Source organism: Thalia democratica, chromosome 6 (genome assembly GCF_965202585.1).
Source record: "Thalia democratica chromosome 6, ktThaDemo2.hap1.1, whole genome shotgun sequence".
In the NCBI taxonomy this organism is placed as follows: domain Eukaryota; kingdom Metazoa; phylum Chordata; class Thaliacea; order Salpida; family Salpidae; genus Thalia; species Thalia democratica.
In genome coordinates, this window is record NC_139170.1 from 25,147,712 (window position 1) to 25,155,060 (window position 7,349).

A 7,349-nucleotide genomic window follows, 5' to 3' on the forward strand; every position below is an offset into this window, starting at 1 on the left:
ACCAAGGGTTAAGAGTAACAGTGATAGTACACATAAATAATAATAATTTTAAAAAGTTAAAAAAAAAAAATTAATTAATAAAACAAAAATAAGTTACCAACGGAGGGTAAGGGTTAGGTAACATTTCCAGAAAAAAAACTAAATAAAAATAAAATAATAAAATTTAACCCATGCAAAAATGTCTCTGTTCAAAAGTGTATTATGGGCATGGGGGGGTGAAACACCCTTTTTTGGTTTTTGATCTTATTTTATATAGTTTTTACTAAGCTAAAAAATGCTTTTTACAGATTTAAAAATTTCAAAATAGTTTTTGAGATATAGCCGTTCAAAGTCAGAGCCAACAATAGGTTCCTTATGGGAGGGCGCAAACTAAAACGGCAAAAATAGACTATTTCACTAAAAATCTATTTTCTCCAACGTTTTTTGAGATAACTACTTCAAACTTTCAGGAAATTTGAGGTAGTTATCTTAAAAAACCTAGGAGGAGATAGATTTTTAGTAATTTCAAGTTATTTGCTGTTTTAGTTTGCGCCTCTCATAAGGATCCTATTGTTGCCTCCGACTTTGACCGGCTATATCTTAAAATTTATTTTGAATTTTTTAAATCTGTAAAAAGCATCTTGTAGCTTAGTAAAAACTATATAAAATAAGATCAAAAACCAAAAAAGGGTGTTTACCCCCCCCCCCCTATGCCCTTAATGCAAAAGTGACCCTTTGAGCCTTAGTGTATTTGTGCAATTTTGTGCCTTGGTGCAATTTTGTCCCCTCTTGCAATTGTGCACAGTCGTATAAATTTGACAGCTACCCCTCCAAATAGCTTTACTACTTGACATGTTCTAGAGTAGTTTTAAAATTTTATGACAAAATAATAATGTTGAAAGTTTTTTGTGCAGTAAGTTAAGTTTAAATATACGCTGCTTTTTATTTTGTTATCAGTTTAATAACTTATGCATTTTGAAAAAGTTTTAGTAATTGCTTTTAAAGATATGGACGGAAAAAAGTGAAATAGAAAAATGTTTTAAACTAATTGTATACGCTGCTTAATTTTAATTCAATTTTAAATTAATTGGGATCATTTTTGGTAAAAAGGAATTTTAGTAATTTCTTGTACATTCATTTTGTATTTAACTTTTCTTGTTTAGTGATTTAGTCTTGTCTGCTTTATGTATTTTGATTGTTTCTAGGTTACTAAGTCTGTAACCAAATTAGGTATTAAATTTTGATCTTTTTTCTGATTAGTATTTCCCATTTTATCTTAAAATCTGTATTTTTATCTTTTAGGTCCAAAATATAGTTAGCAAGTTCTGTTATACGTCATTTGTTTATATTGTTAAATGAAGATTTATGATAAGTCTATATCTCAAATAATATATTGAATTTTTTAATCTGTAAAAAGCAATCTGTAGCTTAATTAAAACTCAACAAAATAAGATCAAATTGTGAAAAAAGTGATTCACTACCCCTATGCCCTTAAAGTTTTAGGAAATCTTAAAAATCACTAAAAATCTATCTTCTACTTCATTTTTTGAGCTGTAGACCTCAAACTTTAAGGAAACGTTACTTTTATATTTTTAATTTTTCTTTGAAGACTTTGAATGCTGTAACTTAAAAAATAATAAAGAATAAAATTTTTAGATAAAAAGAACAAAAAAAAAGGTGTTTTTTATTAATAATTTTTTTATTTTTTGAAACTAAATAAAATCATAGATTCAATCTACTTCAATTTTAATAACGAATTCTCTGTAAAATTTGAAGAAGATTGGTTAAAAAATGAGGGAGAAGATAGATTTTTAATAAAGTAGTCTTTTTTAGAGTTTTTGTTTGTGCCTTCCATAAGGAACTTTTTTTTTGGAGGTCACTGACTTTGATAGCTTATATCTTAAAAGTTATTCAGTTTTTTTCAAGTGGTAAAAAAAGTCTAATAAACCTGTACAAAATATGATCAACTTATAAAAATATAGGTGGATCCAAACCTATGCCATTAATTAAGATTAAAACTCTTCAGAAAAAGGAAAGAATGGAGGTTTGTTTGGCATAACTTTCTTGTTACTTGTATAAAACTAACAGAATCAAGAAAGTTGTAAAAAAAATTCTGATATGGCTTCTGGTTTTTGTTTTATCAAGCACTGTAATTATATTTACCTTTAATAAATACACATACTCACCTACTTTATCTACTATTCTTTTCTTACAGTATTTGTTTGTTACAGAACTCCGTTAAAGTGTGTTAACTCATTTAAGACACTGAAAATTATTTTTTGGTTTAATAAAGAAAAGTACTGTGCGAATTATTTTTATTACTATTTTTATCAAACCTTACACAGTGGACACAAATTGCTTTGAAGTGAAAATGGATTAAACTAAGAAAAATAAATATTTGTAAGTTTTGTTTTATCAAAACTTAATGTAGCTCAATTTAAAAGTCTCTAATTTAGCTCAATATTATAGATTTTTATAAACAAAACTCATTTTAGAACATAAGTTACAGGCTTAAAATTTTCTAAAATGTCTTTGCTATGTGATTTTTCTATTAAAAATGGGTATTATACAATCTTTTTATAACAAAAAAAATTATTGATCTTAAATTGTTAACTATTTTTGATTGCTTCTAATTACTTCTTATTATTATGTAAGCTTAAATAAACCAAAATTGTGTACAACTTTGATACTGTTTTTTTAGTATTAAAATAGTTATCATTTAACAATAAAATTAAAAATAATTTAAAATCTTTAAAAAATGGCCTGAGATTTTAAGAAATCTTAGAATAATCCTAAATATTTTGTATAAGAAAACTTGACTGACCAGAGTCATCCTGAGTTTAAAAAAAAATCATAATATTTGAGTTAGCCTGAGTCATCCTTAGATTATCATAAGTTTCAAAATGTTCTTAGTTATCCTGAGTGTCCTAAGTACGTGGAAACCCTTGGAAGCAGCATTCAAGTAGATTATTGGGTAATTGCCTAGGATGGTGTCCCACCAATATCAAGCTGAAATCATATCATATTTGATGTATTTCTTAACATAATTTTAGGCTAAAAATTTATGTTATAAGCCTAATATTTTTCATATAAAAAGATACTTTGTTTTAAACAAGCTATATAAATACATAGTAAGAATTAAATTTAATTATTATAAACTGAAATATTTTATTGATATAATTTTATAATTTCATTTTATTTGTGTTTTTATAAAATGTAATTTATTTGGCTAAAATAATGGTTAAAAAAGACACCAAATAAAATATAATTTCAACTTGATATTGAGGGGATATCATCTTAGGTAATTACCAATTATTGTTGTAGATGGCAGAGTAAGACTTATGTTTCCCTACAACAAATAAGATAAATAAGTAAGGTAAAAAACTATAGGCCTTTTTAATGCCTTTAAAAGGCTTAATCTTATTATAGTAAGTAAAAACAACATTAACAAATACATAGATTCTAGCAGTAGGCAAATGGTGTAAAATCCAGTGTTTTTTAATGAACTTATTGCACTTTTCAACAGTTTTTAATTATTGTTATTCAAAATTTCTCAAATTCCAGGTTATTTGAGCCTAAATTGTCAAATTCCAACTTTTTCCAAGATTCCAGGTTTAGTGGCCACCCTGTATTTTAGACCTTTCCAAAACCTATTCTTTGATTAAATTTACTCCATTAAAATCTTTTAAATCTTTAGATTTGTACAACTTTGATTTTTTGATGTGATATTATAATTGCTAATACAATGTGCTTAAAATTAATAAGACATTTTAAAAAACAGAATTGTAATCTGAAAATAAGTGTATCTAAAAAATTGCATTATTAAAAGAAATACATATGTTTACCATGGTTATATTGGTTTTTTTTTGTGTAAACTTTTCAATAAAACAAATAACTTGGAATTTCTGGTGATGATGGAATCAAAGTCAGCAGTTGACTTTAAAAAAAATTTGTTTATATTTTTTTTAATATTAGAGTAATTTGAAGTTTAGAGTTTTTGAATTGAAAATTTAATGTAAATGTTCTTAAATTTCAAATCTGGTGTTTTACTACACTAAGCACAACAGCTGACAGAACAACTAGATTCTTAAATTTTCTCATAGTTTAAAATAAATCATAAAAACTCTACAAAACTTAAACGAGTCTATTAACATAACTTAACATAAAATAGCTTGAACAATCATTTTTATCTAGTTTAAACAGCTTATTTTTAGGTTATTTATTGTAAATATCAAACAATTAGTTTTATTTTTTTTTTTTACTTATAAATAATTGTTTGTTTAAAAACTTATTTGCTTATACGTCAATTTTATGACATAAAAAATAGTTTATAAAAATTATTTAACAGTTTTAGTTTTGAAAGTCTTTTTTATGTGTTTAAAGAAAAAAAATCTAAAGTACTAGAAATAAATAGTTATTAACTTTTGAACAAAAACTTTTAAGTATTAATAAAAAGTTCATGCTCGAATAGTCGATAAAAATCTGGCAATTATGCCTTAAAAGTATTTTATTAATGTATTAGTTCTTCACGTGTGCCTTGACTTGAAATCTATATATGCATCAAGTTCTTGATCATGTTTAAAACGTCAATTCATTTATGTGTTAGCAAACAGAATATATAGAATTTTAAACAGTTATTTAGTGATACTTTAGAGTTTAGTTAGAGTTAGACATCATTAATTTCATTTTCTTGTTGCTTTTAATGTATTCTTATTATTTTTAATTGAAGGAAATAATAAGTTTTTATTAGTTTTATATGTTTTTTAAGTCATAACTTAACTCATTTAAGAGTAAAACAATTACAACTATTCTAAATAAATATTAAAAAATGAAGTTTTAAACAAAAATAAATCATACTTTAAAAAAAGTAAACTTTTTGAAATTACTTTCGTTTACATAATTTTTAATCTATAATTGATACAAAAATAATTTAGTAGCACAAGTAAAGTTTAAAAACGATTCGTCAAGATTTCTACTTATAAATAAACAAGTGTTTACTATTTTTCTGTTTAAATACTATAAGTTATATAATTACAAAAAAAAAGATTTGAAAATGGATTTAATGTGTTTTTGACGAAAAATAATAATAAAAATAAGAACTTTTTAGATATTTAAAAGCACGATCATAATAAAGTAAATAATGAAGGACAATAAAAAATGAATAAATATTTAGAAAACAGACAGTAGCCAGAATTTTATAGCTATCTATTGCTTTCCTATTAAAAAAAAAATTGATGTACAAAAAATTTTATTCATTTGACATCGCCCAAGAGCTAAGTTTGACTGTCTTCGAAAATCAACGAATTTTAGGCTTAAAGTTGTAGTATTGTGCTTTTTTCACAAGTTTTCAGTTTATGAAAGTAAACTTTTTTGTAACTATATACTAAAACTATGACTTTTGCAACCGAGCAGAAGAAATTCTAATTCAGTGTTTTAGGTAATTAAAAAGTCACTTACAACACTTTTGGTTTTAAAAGTAATGATTTCCAAATGCAGTAGTCTGCTCTGCTAGTTAACATTTTGTGAGTTCGCAGTTCGCACTGTTAGTTAAAAGTGCAAATTCATAATTTTATATTAAAATTGTTAATTATATATTAAAAATAGAATATTAAATTATATATTATATATTAATATAATAGAAAATAATTATATATTAATATTAGTATATTTAAAATTAAAAATTATGATACAATGTAAAAAAATTATTAACATTAAATGGTCTAACCAACAAAATCCATACGTCAGTTTGCAATTTTAGCGGTATTAAAAAACTCAATTTCAAAATAGTAGCAATCAATACTTATACTTTTAAAACAATAAGTTACATAAATATTTTTTACAGCTCTTAATTGAAAAATACCTCAATTAAGAGCTGTAAAAAATATTTTAATCAATGTTAAGATCAGGGGTCGGCACGGCAGGCAGCTGATGTTCGCGGGCCAAATTTCAAGTTTTCAAAATCTTCGCGGGCCAAAGTTTTAGTTGTAGTAATATTTGAATAATCTTTTGGCTGTAGTTTTGGTCACACCAGAGATAGTTTAAATTTTATTCACTTTATTACTTTAAATGATTTTTAGCTACACATAGAATGCCTATTTAATATATAAATATCTGTTGGAATAGAATTTACATTGTTTAATATACTTAAGTTTTAATAAAATATGTACTTTCTTAAACACTTAATGAGTTAAACTTAATAAGTTATTTTATTATTTTACTTACAACCTAACTCTCTATAAAAACCGAGCTTGTAAAACATTTATAAGTCACTTTTATAAATTTTTTATACTATGAACCACCTTTTCATATTTAAAAAAATGTTAACTTTTGAAAATAGTTTTTGCGTCTTAAATAGTTTGCACTCTTTTTAAAATTCAGTAATTAGTTAATTTGAACAGCTTTTTTGCGGTGCATAACTTAATTAAGATATATAACAGAATACATTTCATTTTCATTCCAGAATATGCATATTCTGGAAGCCTTATGTATTCAATCTTTAAAGCCCAGTCTATGCAAGCAGAAAAAGTTTGTTTACCAAACTAGATTTTTTAAATCCTTGTATTAGTAATTTTAAAGTAGTTAGTTTCTTGTTAAATTTTATTTTTAGGTATAGTTTTAATTTTAATCTTTATCGCTTGTTTATTTAGATTGTTTTAATTCTAACGAGTTTTATTAGTATACCAAATTTATTCGGTAGGTCTTTTTATGGGTATCCTTTTATGGGTGTCCTAGTTGCAGCAGTTTATTTTTGCAAAATTTTGCAAAATTGTTCAATTAATATATTTTAATGACGTCATCAAAATACTTGGATAAATTTTTCATACTATAATTATAACAAACAATGTAGAAGCAATAAAAACAAAATCTTATTGTTTACACTGTAACGCTATCTGCCCTGCGTTGTGATAATAGTTAATAAATTTACAAAATAACTAGTTGTAAACACTGACAAGTTTAAATTTATTAAAGCACTATGACGTTTGCTTAACGACGAATTTTTAGTACAAAATGCTATTCTTGTTGTAGCAACGGGCAGTTTTTATTGTGATCTCTGGCTGATGACATATCTTTGGATTGGAACTCTGAGTGGATTGCAGTTGAGTGTTTAAACTTTTGTAAATTTGTTGCTTTAAAAGAAGTACCAAATTATAGATTAAACTTTGTTGCTTATTAAAGAAATTATTGAATTATTCTTTAGCTTTATCAACTTTTTATATAATTTTACTTGAGTTAATACGTATTTTTTAAATCACATTTGTTATAAAATATTGTTAATTAAACTGTGCTGTGTAATTTATAACCGGTTGTTTTTAATCTAAGCTACTATTTAAGTAATTACTATACCATTAGAATGATTAAGACTAAGAAGG